Source organism: Bos indicus, chromosome 19, assembly GCF_029378745.1.
Source record: "Bos indicus isolate NIAB-ARS_2022 breed Sahiwal x Tharparkar chromosome 19, NIAB-ARS_B.indTharparkar_mat_pri_1.0, whole genome shotgun sequence".
Taxonomy (NCBI): Eukaryota; Metazoa; Chordata; class Mammalia; order Artiodactyla; family Bovidae; genus Bos; species Bos indicus.
In genome coordinates, this window is record NC_091778.1 from 60,477,772 (window position 1) to 60,503,274 (window position 25,503).

Genomic DNA, 25,503 nt, shown 5'->3' on the forward strand with positions numbered 1-25,503 from the left:
CTTTATAGCTAATTTTTTGGTCTTCCTGATTCATCTTTTAATATTGTTATCTTATGTGTTTGCTCCTTATGGGTTTTTTAATACTTATTATTTATTTCTTGTTTGGCTTCATACATATATACATAAATATAAAATATTTATAGTTTACTTATTTTTATAATATGTATTATGAAAATATAAATAAATATTATTTATTCTTTGTCTGCATGGGGTCTTAGTGGGAGCATGGGGGAACTTGGATCTCGGTGACAGCACTCGGGATCTCGAGTTGCAGCGTGTGAACTCAGCTGTGGCTCTAGTTCCCTGACCAAAGGTCCAACCTGGGCCTCCTGTATTGGGAGCACAGGTTTTAGCCACTGGACCACCAGGCAAGTCCCTACTGCTTAACGGGTTTTAATGTTTGCTGTACAGAAGGCAGTTCTGTTATACTACTGAGCATTGTCTTCTGGTTTCTGGACTTGAATCCTTTTCAGAAGTCCATATCTTCTGAGTTTTCTCGAGGCTTTCTTTCATCTTATTCTAAGGGCCCTCTGTCCTTAGGTCCATTTAGCTGTTCTTTCTTTTTTCCCATCCTTAAATGAGGAGAATCTGATCTCACCGAGTGTTTGGAAACACACGAGGTGTGTGCAGCGCTCTTGCTTCTATTCTGTCCGATATTAAAGAGAGAACTTTTGGCCCGGGACCCTGCCCAAAGTGGTCGTTCGTCTAGAAGCTCTGCTGTGCTGAGATGAGGGATTCTTCTAGAACATGTATAAATTCAACATGTTTGAAATAGGCACCTTTTCCATCAATACTGACAGTGACTGAATTGTGAACATATTTTGTAGGGTACAGTGAGGAAGTCAATCACAGCTCCATGCACTCTCCATTCCATTCTGGCCTCATTTCCTTGGAAACACAGTCCCAAATGGACGAAGTGATGGGAGAGTTTGCAGGGAAGAGGAGAGGGAGGTACAAACAGATTTCTTAATATTTCAAAAAGTCGTATTGCATAGTGGAATTCTGATTGCCTAATTTTGAAATTGTTAGCTATTTTCCCTTCCTATCTTGTATCACCATTTAAATTTTAAGTTCCCGGCCTGAATCTTACTCTAATTAACCCCCTCCTTTAGCCCTTTTGGCTTCCCCAATATCTCAGTTGGTAAAGAATCTGCCTGCAATGCAGGAGACCCTGGTTCTATTTCTGGGTTGGGAAGATCTGTTGGAGAAGGGATAGGCTACCCACTCCAGTATTCTTGGGCTTCCCTGGTGGCTTTGCTGGTAAAGAATCTGCCTGCAATGTGGGAGTCCTGGGTTTGATCCCTGGGTTGGAAAGACCCCCTGGAGAAGGGAACAGCTACCCACTCCAGTACTCTGGCCTGGAGAATTCCGTGGACTGTATATCCATGGGGTCACAAAGAGTCGGACACAAGTGAGTGACTTCCACTTTCACTTTAGCCCTTTCATAGTGATTAATATAAACCGTACACCAACTATGTAAGAGCTTTAGAGAATGTGGCAAATATTGTTAACTAAAACAACAATCTCCATCTCTTCCCTACTCCTTATAAGCAAAATTATATGTTTGTTTTGCATGAACTGTTTAGGGAAGGTCATGTGGTACCATTGGGTCCAAGGAGAAATCAGAGGAAGTATCCCTAAGGGGCTTGTAGGAAGAGCTTCATGGCTAATTAACAGAAGATGTAAGCGAGAGAAGCCTCACCTTCCACTGTTGGTCATTGCTGTGTCTGCTTGTGATGGCTGGAACCACAGCAGCCACCTTGTAACTTTAAGGGATACACGTTGAGAACAGAGCCAGCATGATAAGGATGATAGAGCATCAAGATGGAAAGTGACAGATCTTTGAGAGCATCTTTGATGTGTTTAATTGTCCAGTTCCGGATCTGCCCTAGCTGAGAACATCTTGGCATGTAAAATAATGAAGCTTTTTTTTGGCTTAAGTTTAGAGTTTCATTTTATGGAAATTGAAAGCATTCTAAGTGATTGGAAGAATGAAACGTACTCATTAAGGCAAGTATGTGTGTGTGTTTTGTAGATGATAAAAGAAGAATCTTGTGGTTATTTTGTTCACAAAAAGTAGGTCATCAGAAATTGAAATACAAAGTAATGATTGTGCCTCCCAGGTGGCTCAGTGGTTAAAAAAAAAAATCCACCTGCCAATGTAGAAGACACAAGAGATGCAGGTTTGAACCCCGAGTCAGGAAGATTCCCTGGAGAAGGAAATGGACCCAGTATTCTTGCCTGGGAAATCCCATGGACAGAATTAACTCCTTCTCCAAAACTGGTTTATGTTGCTGGTAGCAAACAGGTTAAGAAAAATAATGAAGTTCTTTATGTAGAATACAGCTGGAATTTTAAACCAATAGGAAATGAGGAACAAGACTAGAAAGAAACATCTATTCTCTTCCTTAACCCACCCACAGGAGACTACATTACTGCAGCTGTCCGAGAAAGCCCAGGCTAAATCCAGCCTTCCATTTGCATGGTGCATATTAAAAAGTAGGAGTATGGTCAGCTGCCGTCTTCCTTGTGGTCGATGCATCTCGTTCTCCTTGGGATTTTTGCAGAGTGATGATCTAGTTTCATATGACATAATACCATGTGAATGAATCTGTGTCACACCGTCACTTTGAATTCACTGGGGTGACTCAGAGCTCCCAGTGGAGCTCAATAATTTGTGTCTAGTTCCTACAGTCAGAGTAGCAAACTGTGAGAAGCCACCACCAGGGTTAACAGACCCACTCTCCAGAGTCCTTCTCAGATCCCAGGTCATTTGTGGAAGAAAGAAAAAAAAAAAAGATTGCTACTCAGTTGCTCAGTGATGCTGAAAACTGAGAATGATTTTCGTATTTTAAGGAAAATCTAAACCTAATTTGGGTTTACTTTCATGACTTCCACTCTGCTCTTGAAATGTATCTATATCTGTAGAGTCTACCTAGGCGGTGTGGCAACTGAAAGGTCAAAGAGATTTGGAAGCATACGGATCATTGAGCTATTTCCCAGTTAAGAGCCACAAATGCCCCCATTTTACCCTAGCACTGTTCAAAGGGCAGCTATCCAACCGTGTCTTAGTTACCATGAACGTCATCATGGGAAATACGGTCTTTCTGGTGGTTAGAGGGATTCAGGGTTCAAGGGGAGATGACCTTTATCAAAGACCCCTGACCCCACTGGAGCTACACATACAGAAACCATGACTCACACTCTAATAATCATTAATCCACATTCTGCCTTTTCTCTGTGTATTTTGGACAAATAGCTCTTTCGAGAGGCAGAAGAGGCTCTTTGCCCATGCTGTGATATGGCACATGATATGCCAAGTCAATGATATCAATAATTTAATAAGGAAAATGATAACCACATTTGAGTGTAATCACGGTGAGAGGGTAACAGGCAGGAAGGCCAGGGGTCTCCAAACGGAGGAGACAGGCTGCGAGGGTCATTTTTTCTCTCTCTCTTAAGCGGCAGGAAGAAACACACTAGTGTTACATTTTCCCCTTCTCTGTACAGATTTAAAAGGAGCTTTCTCTTAAAACTCTGTGTTGACACAGTGACACCTGCTTCCACCTGAACTTAACTTTTCTCAAACCTTGAGCTAACCAACGCATTTTTCTTATGGAAATGTTTGTCTTAAGCTATGTTAACGGGCTATGCATTTACCCCAGACCCTGTCTCCAAGTCCGTTCCCCCTACAGGCTCAGAACCGACCTGACAGACCAGTATGTGATACTCATACACTCGTCTCCTAATCTGTGTTAATGAAACTGTGTATTTGTATGGGAATCTGCCTTTCTTCAAGATTCACGTCAATTGTGTTATGACTCGGGATGACTCACCTGGTGTCAGGATTATCTCAGATTGCATCTTGTGGGTGAGGGGTCTGGTGCCATTCTCTGAGTTCTGAGACATTTCCTTTCTTTAATTAGCAGACTGCTGGTAGCTATATAACATCCAGCTAAAGACTTAGCAGGGGCGTACTCTTTCTGCCCCCTTCAGAAGCTTTCTCTATCTCTTTTATGCTTTAATAAAACTTTATTACACAAAAGCTCTGAGCTATCAAGCCTTGTCTCTGGCCCCGGATTGAATTCTTCTCCTCCAGAGGCCAAGAATCCCGGCGTCTTTTGTGGTTCAGCAACAACCTTTCAATGGTTACCAGAAGGCGGGAGGCAGAAGGGTTAGGGGGAAACCTAAATTGGGAGTTTGGGATGGACATATACACGCTGCTATCTTTAAAATAGATAACCAAAAAGGACATACTGTACAGCACAGGAACTCTGCTCAGTACTCTGTAATAACCTAAATGGGAAAAGAAGCTGGAAAAGAATAGATGCATGTATAACTGAATCACTTCGGTGTATACCTGAAAGTAACACAACATCGTTAATCATTTATACTCCAATATAAAGTAAAGAGTATAAAAAAGGACTGCAAACTAAATATATAGACTTTTCTGCTTTCTGTTCATTTTGGGTATATGTTTCACTCTCATAAAATGTAAGTGGCTGGGCAGAGGTGAATTGCTATTTTTGAGAATTCCTTACATTAAAGTACACTTCTTTGATCAAAGCCAGTTCAGCAGTGGGAGGTTGTCTTTGAGTCTGGAGTCCCCAGAGCACTTGGTACCTCCAGGTGTGAGGCTGTGGGGGAATTGTTTGTATGGGAGTGTACCTGGAAAATGTAAGAAATGTCATGTCAAGAAAGAGAACGTGAGTTGGTAAGATTACAAGCTTTCCATTTTGTTGGGATTTCTGTGTCGTACATAGAGATACGCACATTGCAGAGAAATGCAAGTTAATTCAGTATGACATAGAATCTCAGAGTGAGAGCTTGTCAGGATGGCTTGGTTTAGTTCATCTGAGCCCCGTCAAGTTATCTGAGCTTCTCTAAGCTTCAGTTTGCTCATTTGATAAATGGGAGTAATAATAGTATCCAAGGAATAGACGAGATAATGCTCATAAAACGCTGATGAGAGCCTCACTCTTACTACTGTTATTATTAATATTCCCCAGGTACTTGCATTTCAAATGCTTGTTTATTTCCCTAATGGGAAGTCAGCACAGGAATGTGAGGTAATGATTCCCCTCCTTTATTTTTTTCCTACACTTTGTATTTCCATTTCACTTTAAACAAAAAACCACCTTCTGCCCTTTTAGTTCAGTGTTAAATATAATACATATTAAAGATCCCATGATGAGTAAGTTTTAGAGCAAGCAGTAAAATTTTACCAGGAAGTAGAAAGCACAAGCTGGTTTCAGTGGGCGCCGTTTGCCTAATACTTGACCTTCAGAACCTTCTGTAACCTCCCTTTGGATTCCACCCCATGTTCTCTGTGACGATAGAACACTTCTTCAGGGATGCACTAGCTTCCGCCCTCCTTCATCACAGCAGGCCTGGGTCGTGCCTTCACTGAGGTTGCCCAGATGCTCCGACCCGTTACTCAGCACTTGCTGTGGGGGGGGGGAAAATACGGCTATGGACTTTGGAGAAATGCAAACTCCTTTCCAAAAGCTAGGCAAAATGGAAAGGGGAGGAGACCATCGATTAAGTAAAGGAGCGACGAGCAGAATGAGGCTCTCTCCACTTTGGAAATGGAACAGTGAGAGAAAACGTCCGAGTGCAAAGATTCGCCTCGTTTTCGTCCTTCGAGGGTATTTGTGCTCAGCGTCCTTACAAGTTATACTTTGGCTAAAAATGGAGTTTGTGCTTGCTCCAAATCTTAACTTCTTTTGTACTGCTTTTGGTGCATCTGCCCTAATGTATCTGTCATGAATTCAGGAGACTTGTCGGTATTAATCCGTCCTGAGTGTGTCCTCCAGAGACGTGAGGACGACCGTGTGAAAGCTTCAGTGCTGTTACACTGCTGGGGTGCTGAGACCCTTCGCAGGCTCTGCAGAGCCTTCAGTGTCTGGTACCCTCCCACCCGCCTGTCAGCCCGCCGCGCCCGCTCTCCAGCCCCCTCTCTGCTGCAGCTGCGCTGACGGCCTTCGCTGCTCCGAGGGCGGCCAGGCGCACACCTGGCTGTTCGCCGGCTCCTTGGAATCCTCTTCTGCGAGACACTTGTCTTGCTCAGCCATTCACCCTTCATCTTCTCATTGAGGACTGCTCCGAACGCCCCAAGCAAAAATGCAACTTCTTTCAACTCTTAAGTCTACACTGTGTTTTTGTCTTTTCAAGTTTTCCATTTGTTTTCCATTTCCTTTTTGTTGGTATCACTCTCTGAAATGTAAGTGCCAAGATGGCTAGGGTTTTTATGTTTTTCCCCCGTGTATCTTTACTAAGTAGAATAGTTCATAGTACTTGCTTAATAAATATTTGCAGATTTAATTGGTTAAGTAATCACTGATTCAGCCAAAAGGTTTCAGGGAAAGTGCCTTTCTCCCAAATTAGCTGTTGAACAGAGTGGGCTCTGGGAACGATCCTTTAGGTCTGCGACGGACACAAGTAGCTGTCTGTCTTCAGTGCTTGAGCGTTGATGGGTCAATATTGCCCTTGAATCTGAAATACTTTGAGGAGAATGACAGGGCTTAAGGGACCTTTCAACTGTGTGACCGCTCACTGCTGCTGAGAAAATGGACAAAATTCACTTCGTGGTACTACATGGACTGCAGCCCACCAGGCTCCTCTGTCCGTGGGATTCTCCAGGCAAGGATACTGGAATAAGTTGTCATTCCCTTCTCCAAGGGATCTATCCCCAACCCAGGGATTGAACCCGAGTCTCCTGCATTACAGGCAGATTCTTTACTGTCTGAGCCACCAGGGAAGCCCTTTACAATACCACATTTCTCATTAAAGTTCCATTTTTCTTTCTTATGTTATCCTCCCTTTATTTGGTGCAGCAAATTTATAGTAACTGCTCACGCAGTGAAAGCAGCTGACTAGAGAGGCTCTTAGATCACATTGCAAATGGAATTCTTCTCCTTTCTCAGTCCTTAAGAGTTACCCCTTGGTTTTTGAGGAGAGGGCTTGGAAGTTGATGAGGTCTCCAAGGAACCACTTGGAAGGTGGACAAGAATAACAGTCCCGGTCTGAGCACCCTGTCCCTGTCAAGGCCACACCGAGGAGAGGGAGCATGGGGAGTGTCATCTGAGGTCCCCGGTCCAGGGCGGGAAGACTGTCTGGAAGCTCCTGATGAATGAGATGCTAGACTTCATCTGCTGCGTTTCATCCCGGGCCCTGCTGCACATCCCGCCTCCGCTCGGGCTGATGGGAAGCAGATGTTTGCTGAGCGGGGAGAGCGCGCTCAGAAACACGGGACCCACAACTCAGACACCCTTCCCCTTTTGTTCCTCCCCAGAAACAAATTGGGGAGGGAAAATTACACCCAAGTAATGACCCTGCAAGAGGACTTAACTGCAACAGGTTGAAACCAATCCTGTGTTTTAAGGATTTGTGTAATTTTAAAAGAAAAAAATATATGTATAATTGAAAGTTAAATTCAGCCAATTGGATAGTTTTAGGAATTTTTTTTTCTTTTCACGTCAAGTCCTATTAGTGCTGTTTCCATAGTATCTCTTTGTCTCAGACTCCTCATGTTAATTCTTGTTGTCACTTTGATTCTCTTGACCTCTTTTCTGTATTATTTTTTACTATAGCTTTCTAACTTGCTTCCCCACCTCCTCTTCTCCAGCCCATTGCAGACCCTCTTCTGCTCTGCTGGTAGATTAATTACTTAAGTCTTAGGTCTGATCACGGTGTTGTGTTCCCAAGGCCCCTGCACAGACGTGCTTCCTGATGGAGTCCACACGGAGGTCGGAAGGATGCTCAGAACTTCACTGAGTTCCAGGCCCTGGTTGCTGTGGTCCCAGCTCCTCCCACGCCTCACCTGTTCGGGGCCGCCTTAGCGTCCTCTCTGGGGCAGGGAAGAAGTGGTCCTCTTGTCGGCATCCTGCACAGCTGAAGAAGCCCAGTGCGGACTTGCTGTGCGTCCAGTGTCTCCAATGGGGGAGACTACAGGCCGAAGGGGTCTCTCCTGACACAGCTGAGCTGTGTCGCGCTGTACAGGAGGTGGCACAGGTGAAGCAAAACTGTTCTTACTTTCTTCAGTGAGTCTGTTCTCAGAAACTTTGCTAAAGGTGTACTAGAACTCTTTCGCTGGACTTCTGGCTTCTCACAAAGGCAGTCTCATCCATGAGTGGTTGTCAAAAATCAGCATTCTCTCAGGCTGACGATAGAAGACTCCTATTCTGCCGTCTCGCTGGTATCTTCTGTGCAACTTCTTTTTCTGTGGACATGGGTAGGACTTTGCAAGGTCAAGTCCGTATCTTATTAGCTCTGTTGAAGTCCTGAACAGGCCCAAGTCCAGGACCATAATGGCATAATAGAAGACACTTAATAGAACCCTGAATCAATAATGACTGCCCACACCTTCCATTCAACATTCATCTTAAATACATTTAAGCACACGATCTTATATCTACTTTTGTGAAATAGTTAAACATAGATGTGTATCTTGTAGACAATATTCTGGTACCTGTGGTATTTTTGTTTGTTTCACTTTGATTTTACAGAACTGATGTGAGAGATAGAAACCCTGTTCAGTAGTATAATAAGCCAAAGGCCAACAGATGCTCTCTGGCCCCCCATCCCTGATCCCGTCTCCGCTATAGTTCTTGTGCGTCTCTCTGCTTTTCAAAGTCAGGCTTCTCAAGGATTCTTTCAATTTCATTTCTAGGCCCGGGAAGGACTATGGTACCTGCACAGAGTAGGTGCTTAAAGCATGACTAGAAAAGAAATGAATTGATCAGGGCATTTCAAGGCTGGACTAAACTTGCTGATTTTCACCTCAGGGAATAGAGAGATGTGAAAACCCATCAAATCCAGTTATTTTGTGGAGTGCCCCCCCCCACCTGCCCCCAACAAAATGATGTGTCTGAATGGCTTCACTGCAGGTTTTCCGGTTTTCCAGTTGTTTGACCAGTCTGTCTTCTTTTACCCCACCTTCAGGACTAGATGAGAACGTGAGCATGCCAATGAAAGCCTGAGCGCGTGACTTAGCAAATGCCGAGGGCTCAGTAAAGAGCGCTGTAAATTAGGGCGTTCATCTGGCTGCGAACACTGCTGTCCCCTCACTGGTGCACACACGTGCACCCATGCGGCTTTGCGGCTCAGTAGACAATCAGCACATGTTAGTAGAGTGAATGCAAGGTCCCTGCCGAAAGGCATTTGCCATTCCCTCATAGCTCAGTTGGTAAAGAATCCGCCTGCAATGCAGGAGACCCCGGTTCGATTCCTGGGTTGGGAAGACCCCCCTGGTAAAGGGAAAGGCTACCCACTTCAGTATTCTGGCCTGGAGAATTCCATGGACTGTATAGTCCATGGGGTCGTGAAGAGTTGGACATGACTGAACAACTTTCACTCTCACTTTTCATTCTGAACGTAATAATATTTTCAAGCATTAATCCCCAAAGAGCTCTACGAAAGGAAGGCATTTAATCAAGAGAGGATGTGTGCTCGTGTGCCAGAGGACTGAAAAAAAGCTGGATGCGCCTTTCATATTAGTTCTTGCCCATGGTGAGCCTGGCAGTTGGGGAAGAGGGGCGGAGAACGGGCTTCTAAATTTGCCTCTTGTTGGACTTTATAGAAATAGATGCAAGAATTGGGATTCACTGTTGTCTCTTGGCAAGCGAAGGTTGAAAGCTTGATTAAAGCAAACACTGATGATATATTAAATCAAAGTCAGTCTGTTCATTTGAGAAACATAGTGACAGTCAATGAAGAAGGAGAAGAAAGGGAAGAAATCGAGGGCGGCAGGGGGAGGAGAAGGAAAACAGCAGGATCAGGAGATGCTGTCATCTACCAAGTGCCAAATGTGTGTTAAGCTTTACGAGGGATTTTTAGGGTAATATCTTATTCTGACTTTAAAGATAAGAGCATCTTGTGAAGTAAAGATTGTTTCCCATTTTCCAGATGATGAAATCTGCAGGATTCTTAAGATTAAACCCGTTGCTTAAGCTTACACATGTTAAGTAACTGAGCCAGGACTAGAAGCTATGATGCCTGAGTGCAGATTCCATCTTTCCTCACCCTGCTTCCCAGAATAACATTTATCAGAATCCTGGGTTAAATAAATGAAGCTTCTTAAAGCCCATGGGACAATCATGTGAACTGCAAATCTTTAACTGGCTGCTATAGTGAACATTGCTTCCTGAAAATATTTGACTGCTAGTATTTTTTTTCCCCCTTGGAGCATATTTTAGAAATCCTGTTGTTAGGAATACACTGACAAATGCTATCTTGGCATCAATATTATTTTGGAATTATACTAGTATCTGGTTTTATGGTCTCCTTTCTTTCAAAACTGTTTATGGCATGTAATTTATCAAATCACTTTGCTTTTAACATATAAATATCTATTTGCTGAAATATCTCTTTCTCTTTTGGAACTTGCTAAGGTATCAAACCACAAAGTGTTCCTTTTAAGGCAGTATTCTTGGAGATATTTTTGGCTTAAAAATATCTAAGTTGCATCGATAAGCGTTTTTACAAAAAATGAAGTTCACTGTAAGTTCTTAGCCAATAAATATTCCTGTTTCATAAGCACATTTCTGTCACTTAGATTTTGAAAATAGAGGTCTTCTCATGGTCTTACCATCAAGAAAATGTTAGAGAGTATATTAAAACTTTTCTATAGCTTATTTCAGTTAAATCCAAGAAGTTATAGACTATGGGCTGTGTACAGAACATCGTGGAAAGTCCAAGGAATATTAGAATGAGATACGATCTCTGGTCACTGGTCTCAGAATCTTACTGTCTAGTAGCCTGTGATATTATATATATATATATATATAATATCTATATATTGCCTGTAAGATACATCAGATGAGAGTAGGTTAAATAGAACAAGAGGGCTGGGAAGGACTTCTCTGCTTAGTAGCTAAATGTTCAACAGCCTAACTCCCCCGACACAGGTGGCCTACCACAGGGAAGCCAAGGGTGTGTTTCTGCATGAGAAATATCACAGAGGAGAGTAAAATCTTGAAGCAGCATCCCCAGACCAATGAGTTTTCAAGGCATGCGAAGATTGGCAAAGGGTGCGGGCAGCTATGGTACTGGTGTTTATATTGCATGGCAAATAACTGTCTCAGTTCTACATGGCTTAGAATCCTAAACTGTTATGGGGAAAAGGAATTTTCAACATTCTTTTTCCAAATCCCACACATTAAAAAAAAAAAAAAAAAGCGCAATGCCAAGACACATCCACCCTGCTGGGAATCCATCGCCTGTGCGGGGGCACTGACTACTCCGTCTGGAATTTGCTTGTGTGTAGGAAGCGTGAAGTATATTAGTTCTTGGAAATTTGATACCAGACATAGACAGGTAAGGAAACACCAGTCAAGTGAACTTTATAAAGAAGTGACTTTGTGGATGGGGGAAAGTTAAGGTTTGTCAAAAAAATTCTTTTTGAAACTGAGTTTTTAAGTACTTAGAACTAGGGTAAAGCTTGTCCTGTTTGATTTCTGTTATCTTCATGCCTGGAGAAACTCATAAGTATGCCCATACATTTTGAAATGAAATGAGCACAAATTTCTAACCTCCTCTGTAAATGTCAGAAAAGGAGGGTAGGGTGACTGTTTAAAATTTATTGCTAGACTAGCCAGTGTAAGACCAGAATATTTGCAATCTAATTCCTGATTGGCTGTGAAGAATTGGAGAAGTTACTTGTGTTATGCAGACCTCTATTTCTCTATTTGTAGAACAGGAGCAAAGTTGTTCATTATAATCTATGTTATAAAAAGTGGAGCATGGAAGTCAAAATGACAGATTGGGTCAGTGTTGTTGTTGTTCAGTGGCTAAGTCACGTCTGGCTCTTCGTGACCCCATGGGCTGCAGCACACCAGGCTTCCCTGTCCTTCACAATCTCCTGGAGTTTGCTCAAATCCATGTTCACTGAGTCAGTGATGCCATCCAACCATCTTATCCTCTGTCCCTCCCTTCTCCTCCTGCCCTCAATCTTTCCCATAGTATAAGTATCTTATGAACTAATTAAAAATATATTCAGGAACAAAAATTGGAAAGAACCACAGGTGGGAAAAATGTGAATATTTAGGGTAGTGATATTTGGATAATTTTTATAACTTAAAAAAAAACACCATTGTAGGTTTTTATTGTTTGAAAGATGTAAATAATACTATGGGATTCTATTGCCAGTAAGGCGTAGCAGCTCCTGCCAGACCAGTCCTCTAATAAGTAAAGACACCGAATTCTGGACAAAACACAGAAAATGTAGGTAGGTACATGAAGGCATCGAAGGTAAGCAAACACAGGCAGACAGTGAAAGGAAGTTGCTGTCGGAGAGAAGGTGGCAGCTGTTTTTCAGAGCTTTTAGCCTGAGGACAGGGCCCAGTCAGTCTGTGTTACGTGGAGTGGCTGAATCTCAGACAAAAAACCTAAGTCATATTAGCTGGATTAGCTTGAAAAATCAAAGGAGAGAGGCTTGGGTGATCACAGTACCTGGAAATAGGAAGGGAGAATTCCAGAAGGCGAAGCTTTACATTCTGTGTTGACACTCTTCCCAGATTTCTGGTTGACTTCCCCTGGTTCCATAGCCGGGCAGACACTGAGGCTTTTCAGCATCTCAGAAGCTTGGTCAGAACACAGACTAAATGTGTAAAGGCAGGGGTGGATCTCTCTTGTTCTTTGGGCTGTGCTGACGGATTGTGTCTATAAGGGTGAAGGAGGCAAGTACTGGAGAGGGAATGGCCGTAAGTATTGAAAGAACCTAGTTCACAAAAAGAATGCCCCTTCCGCTGTGGGTTTTTTTTTTTTTTTGCCACAGATTTCTCTAATGGTTGCAAAATCTGTCATTTCGTCGTTAGTATTAGAGGCAGAGTAGAAAACAAAATGTTTCTAGGAGAGGAAATAATCTGACTTAAACAATATAAAATACTGTTTAGCTGGGTGGGACCACGTGCATAACAGCTATTTTTTGAGAGCTTGTCCTGTACCGGCACACTGCTAGGTGCCATAGATCTGGGTCTGACTCATCGTGTCCCTAGGGAGTGTGCACTCTTTTCCTAATTTACACAAGTAAAACCAGGCTCAGTGAGGTTCAGGAGCTCCGGTACATTTTGTAAGACTTAGCCAGCTCCCGAGAGCCCTGGTGCCTAAGCGTAAAGGAAGCAGGAAGCTTGCAGGCGGAGGGAGACTGAGACGTCATGCAGAGACACTGGTGACCCTGAAGACAGGCTTTTCTGTTTGATTCTGTTCCCTATGGCTGTTCTGAGACTGACACAGGTTCACACAGAAAAGGGCCTTGAGGAGAAAAGGTTGTTGAAAGACCTTGGAGGGGTCTGATTAACGTCTGACCAGCTGGAGCTCTCTCCCAAGTTCCATATCCAATCAGCCGGGAAGTCCTTCCTTAGAGATTCTTTCTCCTCGAAGCCCTCAGATATGCCTCTTCATGTTCACCCCAGCAGTGGTCCTGGCTGCCAGTGTCCCTTTTCTAAACTACATGCCTCTCCACAGTGGCCTCTTCATTAGCAAAAGCTAATCTTTCTAAAACAGAAATTTCATCAGAGCACTCCCTGCGTAAACATTTCAATGACTCCCTAAATCCCTCTCCATAAAGTCCATGGTCTCTTGATGTTGGCCATTGCTTCTAAATTTTTACTCTTATACTAGCCTTTGAGCATTGCTTTACCTACATCCCAAACTGTTTTACTGTAGGGCCGCACGTCATGCTCATTATTGAGGCTACTTTTCATTTTGCTGATTCCATCATCTTTAAATGTCCTTGGCTTGGCTAAGGGTCCAGGGCTGGTCCGGCAGAGTGGCAGCCACAGCCATAGTTTTCTTCTCAGGACACACATGGTCAACACTCACCGTGGGCGGCATGGCGAGGAGGCAAGACCTATCTCAGTCTGGCTGGTGTTAGAGATCTCTTTATCCTTATCTCTGTTATCATATTGACATGGAAAGGGTGTGCATGGAGAAGTAGCAAGCTTAACCCCTGAAACAATTCTTGCTTTGCCCTCAAGGAAGGCATCTAGGAATGCCTCAAGGAGTACTGTGAGGAAAGTATTTTGGAATAGATAGGAAGGACCATGGAAGCTGAAAGGAGCTATGACACCTGGGACACAAATACTAAAAGATAGAGGAAAGGTTCACTTTAACCCGCAGCAGCTTACAGCTTAGTGTGAAAAGAATGCCAGCCCCTCATCTTTTATAGCTTCCTGTTTAAAGAGGATGATCCTGGGGCCAGAGAGGCCCCATGTCTGGCTGAAAGGGACACAGTGGTTACAAAGGAAAGAAGCGCATTGAAGGCAAGTCAGAGACGCTGAGCCTGGACTCATTCTGGAGATGGTGCAGTAGAAATCGAGCCCGTAGGAAGACCAGGTGACGCAGAAGGTGAAGCGAAAGTATTGCCTTCATTTTTTTTTTGTAGAAGATCCTTCAGATAAGCATCTCTATCATTTCAACTTCTTCATCAAAAGGGAAGAAATAAGCAGAAGCAAATAGTTCAGGAAGATGTGCATGGAATTTAAGAAAAGTAATGCAGATGATTTAAAACCATCAGCAGAACTGGGCCTTTTGTAGAACAAAGATAAATGGCTTTGAGAGCCCAGTCGGAAGTTAGAAATGCTAGAGGTTAATGGTATTAAGAACAAGCAAGAAATCTGGGGACATAGCCCACGCGAAAGTGAAAATAAAGAAGCAGCAGAAAGTCTACTGAGCGTTGAAGAAGAGACACGCGTGGGTGTTAGGAGAGGAGACTACAGTTAGACTGTCGGACTCGTTACCCGAAGAAGGAGGTCAGAGAAGGTCGCCTTCTCGCCTCTCCCCTTGCCCGCGTTCATTTGACTTTATTTCCTTAGAACACCCGGGCCTTTCCCTTCTCACCCCCATAACACAGTGTAACACATGCGTGTTTTGAAATATAGACAGATGATAGCAAAGAGGAGAGAATAAGATACGTTTACCCGAGTGGAGAGAAGGTGAGAAGATTTATAAGCAAAACCAGCTGAAGATGCATCTTTAAAGCCTCGAGGAAGAGTGGTGTTCTTGAGCAGATGAGCTCCCTGCGGAACTTAATAGGGAACTCGCAGATTTTTAAATAAGCTATAGGCTGAGAAATACATTCAAGTTTGTAAAAAAGGGCCTGTTGGTTTGAAGAACGGGGAAGAATAAACACCCTAAACCACATTGAGCACCAACTGTGAAATATTTACAGGAATATTATTATAAAGTCTAGCAGCAGTAGGTGGCAGAGTGATGCATGAGACCCAAGCAGAATTGAAAGGGAGATGGCATGTGGCTGACTTCCTCTGAGAGAAATGATGAAATACTGCAAGAAGGAGGATGGCCAGGTCACCCAGGGAGCAGGGACCACAACCAGCCCAAGTCTCCTCCAGAAGACAAGGACGCTTGTGTGCAAGTCAGGGAAATGTGTGGGCAGGACTCAGGAATATGTGCTTTTTCCATGTTTCCAAAGAGCATAGCAAGACTCTTAGGAGAATAAGCTAGAATATTTCGATGGCTTGGAATCGCAGACTTATTCGTGTTTTCCTTTGTAGGATGGATCCAGGGAATTTTTCTAGATGGTTTCATCCCTCTTACTTACCACTACCAGTCATCCTCCGTCCAGCAGTTTATGAGTCCTGCCCACTTTCCTTCATTAAAATCCCCCTCATTCCCTCAGCAGTGTCACTGGTCTTGTTCAAGCTTTTATTATTTATCACCCACACTGGTGCTTTGTTTTTGTCGTTTAGTCACTCGGTTGTGTCCGACTCTTTGTGACCCCACGGACTGCAGCCCACCAGGCTCCTCTGTCCGTGAGATACCCAAGTAAGAATACTGGAGTGAGGTGCCATTTCCTCCTCCAGGGGATCTTCCTGACTCATGGATCAAACCCACATCCTCTGCGTCCCATGCATTGCAGGCGGATTCTTTACCACTGAGCCACCAGGGAAACAATTAGAATTGTATCAGTGCTAAAATGGATTTTGGTAGTTTTGTAGCTGTGTAAGAGGATATCCTTGTTTCAAAGAAAAGCACGTATTTAATAAAGTGACACTTTGTAACACACTCCCAAAGGTGCATGAAATTATATGGATGCATGGATGGAGAGATCACTTCTTTTCCTGTTGCACTTTTATCGTATCTGGGTTGATATCGTTGCCTGTAATGTTATCATTTGTCTTCAGTTTAATGTCCCTGAGGACGTGCACCCTTTTGGATGTTTCCACATTGACTGATCCGCTCTGCTGTGAGATGTCCGAGACCTGCTGAGAAGCCACTAGTACCAAAACGTACTGTTCTGTTGAATGGGTGAGCAGCAGTCTGTAGTGGGAAGAACCAGGGACAGGAGCCAGGGGACCAGGTCCTCAGCTGTGCTCCTCACTAAGCAATCGTAGCCATTCACCTCGTCTAGGCAGTGTCATAGTTTATGGAAAGGAGGTCAGAGAATGTGAGTCTAAGATTCTGCTAGTCCTAAAGCTCTCTGTTTAAACATGTGATACAGAGAAATAATAGCAGAACACTCATTCATAACATGGTATGCAAATAACCCGGAAGGAAATAAAAGCATGAGTTATTAGCCAAAGCAGACAAGGCAGATGGCATTCTGTTGCTGCCTAAGCTGAAAGGTACATCTCTTCACACAGAAAGAACGGGAACCGGCCCAGAAAAGTCTTAAGTGATCATAGATGACAGGAAAGAACAACAATGATGGGTTCAGGAGTGCACATGCTCATCAGAAATAAATTAGACCAAGTGTTACATGTATAGCCATACATACGTGTATATGCCCATCCTGAAAACTCACCAGAGGGACTAATGTTGAAGCTAAAGCCCCAGGACTTGGGCACCTGCTGCTAAGAGCCAACTCACTGGAAATGACCCTGATGCTGGGAAAGACTGAAAGCAGGAGGAGAAGGGGATGGCGGAGGATGAGATGGTTGGATGGTATCACTGACTCAATGGACATGAATTTGAGCAAAGTCCAGGAGACGGTGAAGGACAGGGAGGCCTGGCGTGCTGCAGTCCAAAGACGACTGCAAAGAGTTGGATATGACTGAGTGACTGACCGACAAAATACAGTCATTACAATGAACAACTTCAGTCTACGTAGATGTTAATGAGGCAAATGAGGAAACAATGCAACAAGTTACATAAGGATATGGAGTCAGTGGACATGACTAAGTGACTAACACACACACACACACATCATACCATTTTAAAATACGATCTAAAAGTATAATATACATGAAGGAGGATAATGGTAAATACCAAAGTTTAGACAGTAGTGATCTCAGGAAGAAGAGGTCATATAAAAGGGACAAGTGTAATAATTTTGGAGACCAATAGACAAGAAGCAACAGCTTTAGAATAATTTCTTAAAATAAATTTGACCCAATTTATCAAAATGATAAGATTTTATGATAATGGTAGAAAAAGACAAAATGGTGTTTCTTATGTTATTCATTATAACTTTCTGAGTGTTCTGAATATTTTATAATGAGAGGCTACATCCCCAAACAAGAAAGTGTGTAAAAGTGAAGGATGAAATTTTCTTAAAGGGTTCAGAATAAAAACTTTGGAGAAAGGTCCTTAAGAAACAGAGTGATAAGAAAATGAAGCTAGGCATAACACAAGAAGTGCTTTTGCAGGTTTGGTCAAAAACCTGGACCCTAGACTTGAGGCTCACCTGTTTGTATTTTGAAGGCTATGGGCTGATCTCATACCTTTTCTGAGTATTCAGAATTGAGCTGCATATTTCTTGCCCATGTTGTCTGAATTCAGGCATCTAGGTTTTAGAGTATAAATCAAGCTTTCTTTTCCTCATGCTTCTGTGCTCAAGTTTAATGAAAAAAAGACATAGCTTTGTTTGGGAGGTGGAAGTTTCCTCTTTGGGGAACACGAGCAAACGTGTTACATGGCCATTGTTTCTGACAGTTCATTTGTGTGGATGAAACAATCCATTCATTTGGTGAATCCATGGAATCGGTGGCTTCCACTGTGTACTCCTTGAAAAGCAGACAGCATTTCAGGCCCTGGATCTACATTCCACAGACTTTCTGGTCTAATGGAATAGTTCTGGGTCCCTGGAGGGTAGTGAATGGCTCTGCGAGAGTGTTGATGGCTTTGCTGTGACACAGCGTGTGCATTTCTCACTGTTCTCACTTGGAGCAGTTCTTTTAAGAGTGCTTTGACGTATGACGTGGTAAGAAATGCCTCTCAGTGACCGTTTATGAGGGAAGTTGCTTGTGGACTTAGGTTCTAGTGCTGAAATGTGACCTGCTCATCTTCGTCAGGCAGGGATGCCTCTAAATGGACGGTGAGTGTTGTTTTTAATGGGCTTCCCTGGTGGCTCAGACGGTGAAGAATCTCCCTGCCAATGCAGGAGACGTGGGTTCAATCCCTGGGTCAGGAAGATTCCAGAGAAAAGGAAATGGCTGCCCACTCCAGTATTCTTGCCTGGTTGAGTTCATTTTTAATAGCACTTTGGAAATTTTCTTTGAAACAAGCATCTCAAAAACTCTGTATTTCCCTTCTATGTCCAGTTGGATATTTTTGGAAATCAGTATTCCTAGCATACCCACTCCAGTGTTCTTGCCTGGAGAATCCCAGGGACGGGGGAGCCTGGTGGGCTGCCATCTCTGGGGTCGCACAGAGTCAGACATGACTGAAGTGACTTAGCAGCAGCAGCAGCAGCATACCAAGAATTAACAGAAAATAATCGTAAATGGGGGGAGAGAATTTATCAATGAGCTACTGGAACACATTGCTCCACAGAAATTGTTCCTGTTACATTCAATGCTGATGTGATGGCGGGGTCGTTCTCACTTGTAGCAGGGAGGTGACTGCCTTGCTACTTCCAGGGTCACCCTGGTTCTCCACACTCTGGCAGCTGTGAGCAGCTTGGCTCCTCGGGCCTGTCAATAAACCATTCATGACAGATCTGCAGCATTTTGAGATAAAAATTCAATATCAAGGTCATGACCTTGAAAGATAATTGCGTGTATTTGGAAGACCTTGAACAGCGAACAGCCAGGATTAAAAATGAGTGAGGGACAGATACTGCCGTTAGCCCTCGTCTGCTTGCAGTGTCACAGCCAGAGCCCCTGGGCCAGCTCATCGGTGATGGAAGGAGATGCTCTCCGTTTATCCAGGAGCCCTGATGAGAGGCCGGGATTCCTTGTCCTTGAAGATGATGGGTCTGAACAAGGACCATGAGGAAAAAAATAAAACATCAGAAAGCGTAATTGCGTTTGCAATTATGGGACACAGGAAGGGGTGGCACAGGGAGAGGTTCTTGACCAGCCTGAGCCCTGAAAGGGGAAAAAGGATAAAGAGATTCATCCTCTGTTGGAATTAATTATCCTTGGCTGTGCCCCTAAACGAAAGCAGCTTTACAGCCATTATCAGATGCCTCTTTAGTAGTCAACTCTCTAACATCTCCCTGCTTTACTGTGAAGCAGAGGAGCGCAGCAGCCTTGGGAACTGGGGCCCTGTGTGTTCTGGTGACTGACTGCAGAGCTGAATTATTGGAACAATTATGTAGGGTTCTCCAGAGGGCTCCAGCACTGTAATCGCTGGAGAGACCGAGTGGCCCGCAGTGCCCTGCCTCCTGATTCTGCTCAGATTTACCCATGGAACCAAGCTGGTTACCCATGGAGCTTGTCTCAGACTGTTCTCTTTAATATTATTAGAATGTGGCATGGTGGTTTGAGTGTGCGTTTGGAATTCTGTTTAGTTCAAATCGCCGTTTCATAACCTTGGGAGACACGGAAACTTATGAGCCTCAATTTCTTCACCTGTGGAATGGGGAAGACAGTGTTCTTTATTAAGCACATTGTGTATTAGTTGGGGTGAACTCTGCTGATAGTAACAGGAAACCCACATTTCAAATTGGCCTGCCTAGTAACAAAATTTATGCTCTCACGCGAGTGGAAGTCAGGGTGAAGTATAACCATTGGCTCAGTAGCACTGCTTAGGGCTCAAACGTTTTCTATCTATCCCTTTGGCCATTTAATGGTGGCAGTGTGGTTGCATTAACTGCAAATGTTGTAACCAGGAATGATGTCAGGTGAGAAGAAAGATTGTCTCATTCTTGTATATTCTTTTTTAGTGGTTTAGTCGGTAAGTCATGTCCAACTCTTGAGACCCCACGGACTGGAGCTTGCCAGGCTCCTCTGTCCATGGGATTTTCTAGGCAAGAATACTGGAAAGTTAGTCACGCAGTCACGTCCAACTCTTTGTGACCCCATGGACTTAGCCCACCAGGCTCTTCTGTCCATGGAATTCTCAAGTGGGTTGCCAATTCCTTCTCCAGGGGATCTTCATGACTCAGGGTTCGAACCCTTGTCTCCTGCATTGCAGGCATTCTCCTGCATTCCAGGTGGATTCTTTACCAACTGAGCCTCCAGGGAAAACTTTTTAGGAGTAGGAAAATCTTTGCTAAAATCCCCTCACCAGATTCCCTTTCATGACTTATTGACTTGGACTTGATAACATGCTCATGCCCTGATCAACACTGAAAAGAATGGCATGATAATGGGGATCTTAAGATAATTACTCCTAGTAGATGTCAGGGAGCAGCCACCATGACTGCTACACAAAGTGTTTTGTTAATTATTCAGTGAGATACTGCACATAAAACATTTTATAGAATCCCAGGCACCAAAAGGAAAGAATAGCAAGGAGAGATAAGAAAGCCTTCCTAAGTGAACAGTGCAAAGTAATAGACATAAACAATAGAATGGGAAAGAATAGAGATCGCTTCAAGAAAATTAGAGATACCCAGGGAACATTTCATGCAAAGGAGGGCAGAAACGTTATGGACCTAAAAGAAGCAGAAGATATTAAGAAGACGTTGCAAGAATACACAGGAGAACTACACAGAAAAGATCTTCATGACCCAGATAACCATGTTGAAATGATTGCTCACCTAGAGCTAGACATCCTGGTCTGCAAAGTCAAGTGGGCCTTAGGAAGCGTCACTACAAACAAAGCTAGTGGAGGTGATGGAATTCCAGTTGAGCTATTCCAAATCCTGAAAGATGATGTTGTGAAAGTGCTGCACCCAATATACCAGCAAATGTGGAAAACTCAGCAGTGTCCACAGGACGGGAAAAGGTCAGTTTTCATTCCAATCCCAAAGAAAGGCAATGCCAAAGAATGCTCAAACTATCGCACAATTGCACTCATCTCACACGCTAGTAAAGTCATGCTCAAAATTCTCCAAGCCAGGCTTCAACAGTACATCAACTAAGAAATTCCTGATGTTCAAGCTGGTTTTAGAAAAGGCAGAGGAACCAGAAATTAAATTGCCCACATCTGTTGGATCATTGAAAAAGCAAGAGAGTTCCAGAAAACCATCTACTTCTGCTTCATTGATTATGCCAAAGCCTTTGTGTGTTTTACAACAAACTGTGGAAAGTTCTTTAAGAGACGGGAATACCAGACCACCTTACCAGCCTCCTAAGAAATCTGTATGCAGGTGAAGAAGCAACAGTTAGAACTGGACATGGAACAACAGACTGGTTCCAAATTGGGAAAGGAGTATGTCAAGGCTGTTGTCACCCTGTTTATTTAACTTATATATGGAGTACATCATGTGAAATGCTGGGCTGGATGAAGCACAGGGAATCAAGATTTCCAGGAGAAATATCAATAACCTCAGATATGCAGACGACACCACCCTTATGGCAGGAAGTGAAGAGGAACTAAAAAGCCTCTTGATGAAAGTGAAAGAGGAGAGTGAAGAAGATGACTTAAAACTCAACATTCAAAAAACAAAGATCATGGCATCCAGTCCCATCACTTCATGGCAAATACATGGGGAAACAGTGTCAGACTTTATTTTGGGGGGCTCCAAAATCACTGCAGATGGTGACTGTAGCCATGAAATTAAAAGACGCTTGCTCTTTGAAAGAAAAGCTATGACCAACCTAGACAGCATGTTAAAAAGCAGAGACATCACTTTACCAACAAAGGTCTGTCTAGTCAAGGCTATGGTTTTCGAGTAGTCATGTATGGATGTGAGAGTTGGACTGTGAAGAAAGTTGAGCCCCAAAGAACTGATGCTTTTGAACTGTGGTATTGGAGAAGACTCTTGAGAGTCCCTTGGACTGCAAGGGGATCAGACCAGTCAATCCTAGAGGAAATCAGTCCTGAATATTCATTGGAAAAGATAGATGCTGAAGTTAAGCTCCAATATTTTGGCCACCTGATGGGAAGAACTGACTCATTGGAAAAGACCTTGATGCTGGGAAAGATTGAAGGCAGGAGGAGAAGGGGACACCAGAGCATGAGATGGTTGGATGGCATCACTGACTCGATGGATGAATTTGTGCAAATTCTGGGAGTTGGTGATAGACAGGGAAGCCTGGTGTTGCAAAGAGCCGTACAGGATTGAGCGACTGAACTGGCTGAGGCGCACACACACACACAAAGCCCTCAGTGAATTGTTCATTACTAGCTAGTGCTCAGTTTACTAGTTTATACTAACATGGAAGTGCAGATAACACCTCTTATGTTTCTCTAGGAACTGGTTTGTTCTAATGAGCCAGGAGACTTTAAATGACAACAATAAATGGTAGACTTGTTGACATCAGTGTCGACATTCAATGAGCATGAATTCAGAATCTGTTTTGTGGGCTTGGGGTACTTTTATAGAAATCCATGCATTTGTTTGAGCTTCCCCAGTGGCTCAGCGGGTAAGGAATCTGCCTTCAGTGCAGGAGATAAGAGTTCTATCCCTGGGTCGGGAAGATCCCCTGGAGAAGGAAATGGCAACTGGAGTCAGTATTCTTGCCTGGAGAATCCCATGGACAGAGGAGCTTGGCGGGCTACAGCCCATGGGGTTGCAAAGAGCTGGCTTAGTGACTAGCCATGCAGGTAACTGGAGGAGTGCCATCCTTGGGAGTTACATCTACTGTTGGGACTGGGAAGTCACTGAACCATCCAGGAAGAAGGAAAATATTATTATGAGCAGAACAGTTTCTCAAGCCCATCCAGAGCCCCTCGCCTTCTTCCAGCACAGTGGTGGAAGATCTCTCCAGTGCTTTCAGCCCACACCGAGGACCTCAGAGATGCCCCTTCCTCCTGGCAGCCCTCCCTCTCTCCTGCTGCCCCTCGAGGTCCCCGGAGTTCCTGCCAGCTTCAGACCAACATCTGGTAGAACCCAGCTGGCTCCAGGAGCGGGGGAGGTGTTCCCTCAGATAATCACTGTTGTTCTTGCAGTGTCTCCAACTGCAACAGGGTCCTAACCGCAGGCTGGAGAAGGAGATGAACAGGCCCAGGGGTTTAAGATCGCTCGGTGTGGACTGAAGCGGGAAGGTCTGTGAGTTCCCTCACCCATCTCCCAATTCCCTCCCAAAGCGCTGAGGTTGAAAAAAAGGACACGGTCATTAGACTAATGAGGTGTTGGGAGTTTTCCCTCTTCCCCTGTGTTTTATTTGTTAGAGGATAAGTTCTGAATGGGGAACAGGCGATAGCTTGAACTTAGGGTCTAATCGAGGGTCCTAATTCCGGCTGCAAACTTTAAGATGCTTCGTAGGCATTTTCTACATTTTCTTTACAATCAATATGCAAGGTTGGCTGGGGCAAGCCTTGTAGCTTTTTGCATGACCTGCCTCCACTCTGGATCATGGCTAATAAGTAACAAGGGGACTTTCTCAGGCTCGGTGATGGGACGTTTGTTTGAAAGGGGCGATGCAGGTGCTTCTAAAACCTTTACCTCAAATGTGCCAAGACTCTGGCGCCTACAAGGGTGGTTTGGGACTCTTACAAGACCAGCCATTCTCTGGGAAGTTTCCAAGAGCTTCCTGTTACTAGTCAGGCAAAAAAGACAGAGATGAAGAAAAAGTAAAAACAGCTTCATTTCTTTTGGGGAGTTCAGCATAATTTTTGTGGTTCAAGACAGATTCAGAAAATGCCAAGCTTGCAGTAAATGTCACCTTTTGGTAATGCTGTGGGCCCGTTGATGGTGGTGTTGGTATTGTGGGGGCGGACGGGAGAAAATCCTTCTTCAGACTTTTCAGAATACTTTCAGTAACTGTTTCTTGACATCAGCAAACTCCTGTAGATTCTAAATTCAATTGGTGGTTTCTCTTTATGGCCTTGAGCTTTAGTTGCAGAATCCTGTATTGATTGTCTTCCTAATTTTTAAATACTTTATTAGCAAAATAAATATATCTAGTAAATACTCATGGAATTACTGCTTTCAGTGCTTTCGTTGGGACCTTAAAAAGGGGAAAAAAAGAGATATAGAGAAGGAAACTCTTTTTGTTACCACAAAAGCGTTATTATTATTATTTTTGTTTTTTTTTTCTTGTAGGAAAGGAATACTGTTAAGCCCTCAGATGCTGCTGGTTGAGCTACCACTCAGGAAGGACTGATGCCTCCTTTTTCACAAAGTTATTCAGGACATGTTTTCTTCTAGAAATGAACATTTTGCTTCCTTCCCAAACTGCAATACTGCACTTCAGAACTCACAGGAATACTTGATGTATAGAAGACTAACTGTATTTCAGAGTAAAAATATAAAAGAAAAATTATTCTAAAAATCTGTTCAAGACAACACTGTATGTGTGTGTGTGTGTGTGAACACTCAGTTGTGTTTGACACTTTGGAACCCCATGGGCTGTAGCCCACCAGGTTTCTCTGTCCATGGGGATTCTGCAGGCAAGAATACTGGAGTGGGTTGCCATTTCCTTCTCTAAGGAATCTTCACGACCCAGGGATTGAACCCACATCTCCTACATTGGCAGGCAGGTTCTTTACTGCGGAGCCACCTGGGAAGCCCTCAAGATTGTATAATGCTGTTGACTTTAGATTTCTTGTTGAGCTGACATTGGTTTGTGACTATTTATACAGAGTTCATGTGCGTGACATTAAGGCGGAGCCCTCTTGGTAGCTGCACTGTCAGGAAGAGAGAAAACAGGTGCCGTTGACTTTGGTGAGCTGAAGTCCACCAGCACCTTCTGTCTGTTTCAGAGCCTCTTCCCTTGTTCCCCCAGACACACACACACTCACACAAATTTCCTACTTGTTCACGAGTGGCCCGTTTATCTGGAGATCTGCTACATCTAGGCCGATTCATAGAAAAGAGAACTTTGCATAAGAGACAAGGATCTTTGCAGGAGCTAGTATTGATAATAGCCTCCAGCAGGGACCCTCCCTGTGAGGGTGGCTGCAACCTAACCAGCCTTTCATGCCCATGAAATTAAGGAATCCCCGTTACTCAGTTAAAAAGTGTGAATTCCAGTTTCAGTATTCTTTCAAATGTTTTAAATTACTGTAGTCTTTGCCAGTGTTTATTCATCCACTTATTTATTCATTTACCTATATATGCAGTAAATATGGGTTGAATTTACAATGTTTCAAGTTACTATCCAAGAACTGAGGATGCAAAATGAATGTACATGCGCTCTGCTCTCAAGAATCTCCCAGCCTCTTTCTAGATAGGGAGATACAGATTCATGGTTATAATAGGAAATAGTACATTCAGTGATAGAAACATTTAGAGGGTGCTCTCAGTGCTTAGAGGAGGGGGAGTGG

At 43.6% G+C, this 25,503-nt stretch overlaps 1 long non-coding RNA gene across 4 annotated transcripts in view; it reads left to right on the forward strand.

Moving 5' to 3' along the window:
• Positions 1-24,511, forward strand: part of LOC139177661 (uncharacterized) — a 272,522-nt gene extending 248,011 nt beyond the window's left edge. For 3 of the 4 annotated variants that reach the window (XR_011562201.1, XR_011562202.1, XR_011562203.1), the window contains one exon: positions 24,281-24,511. This is a non-coding gene — a long non-coding RNA (uncharacterized lncRNA). Of the gene's footprint in view, positions 1-23,184; positions 23,281-24,280 lie in introns of all 4 variants that reach the window. The other variant, XR_011562200.1, reaches the window with a different exon arrangement.
• Positions 24,512-25,503: the final 992 nt, after the last annotated feature.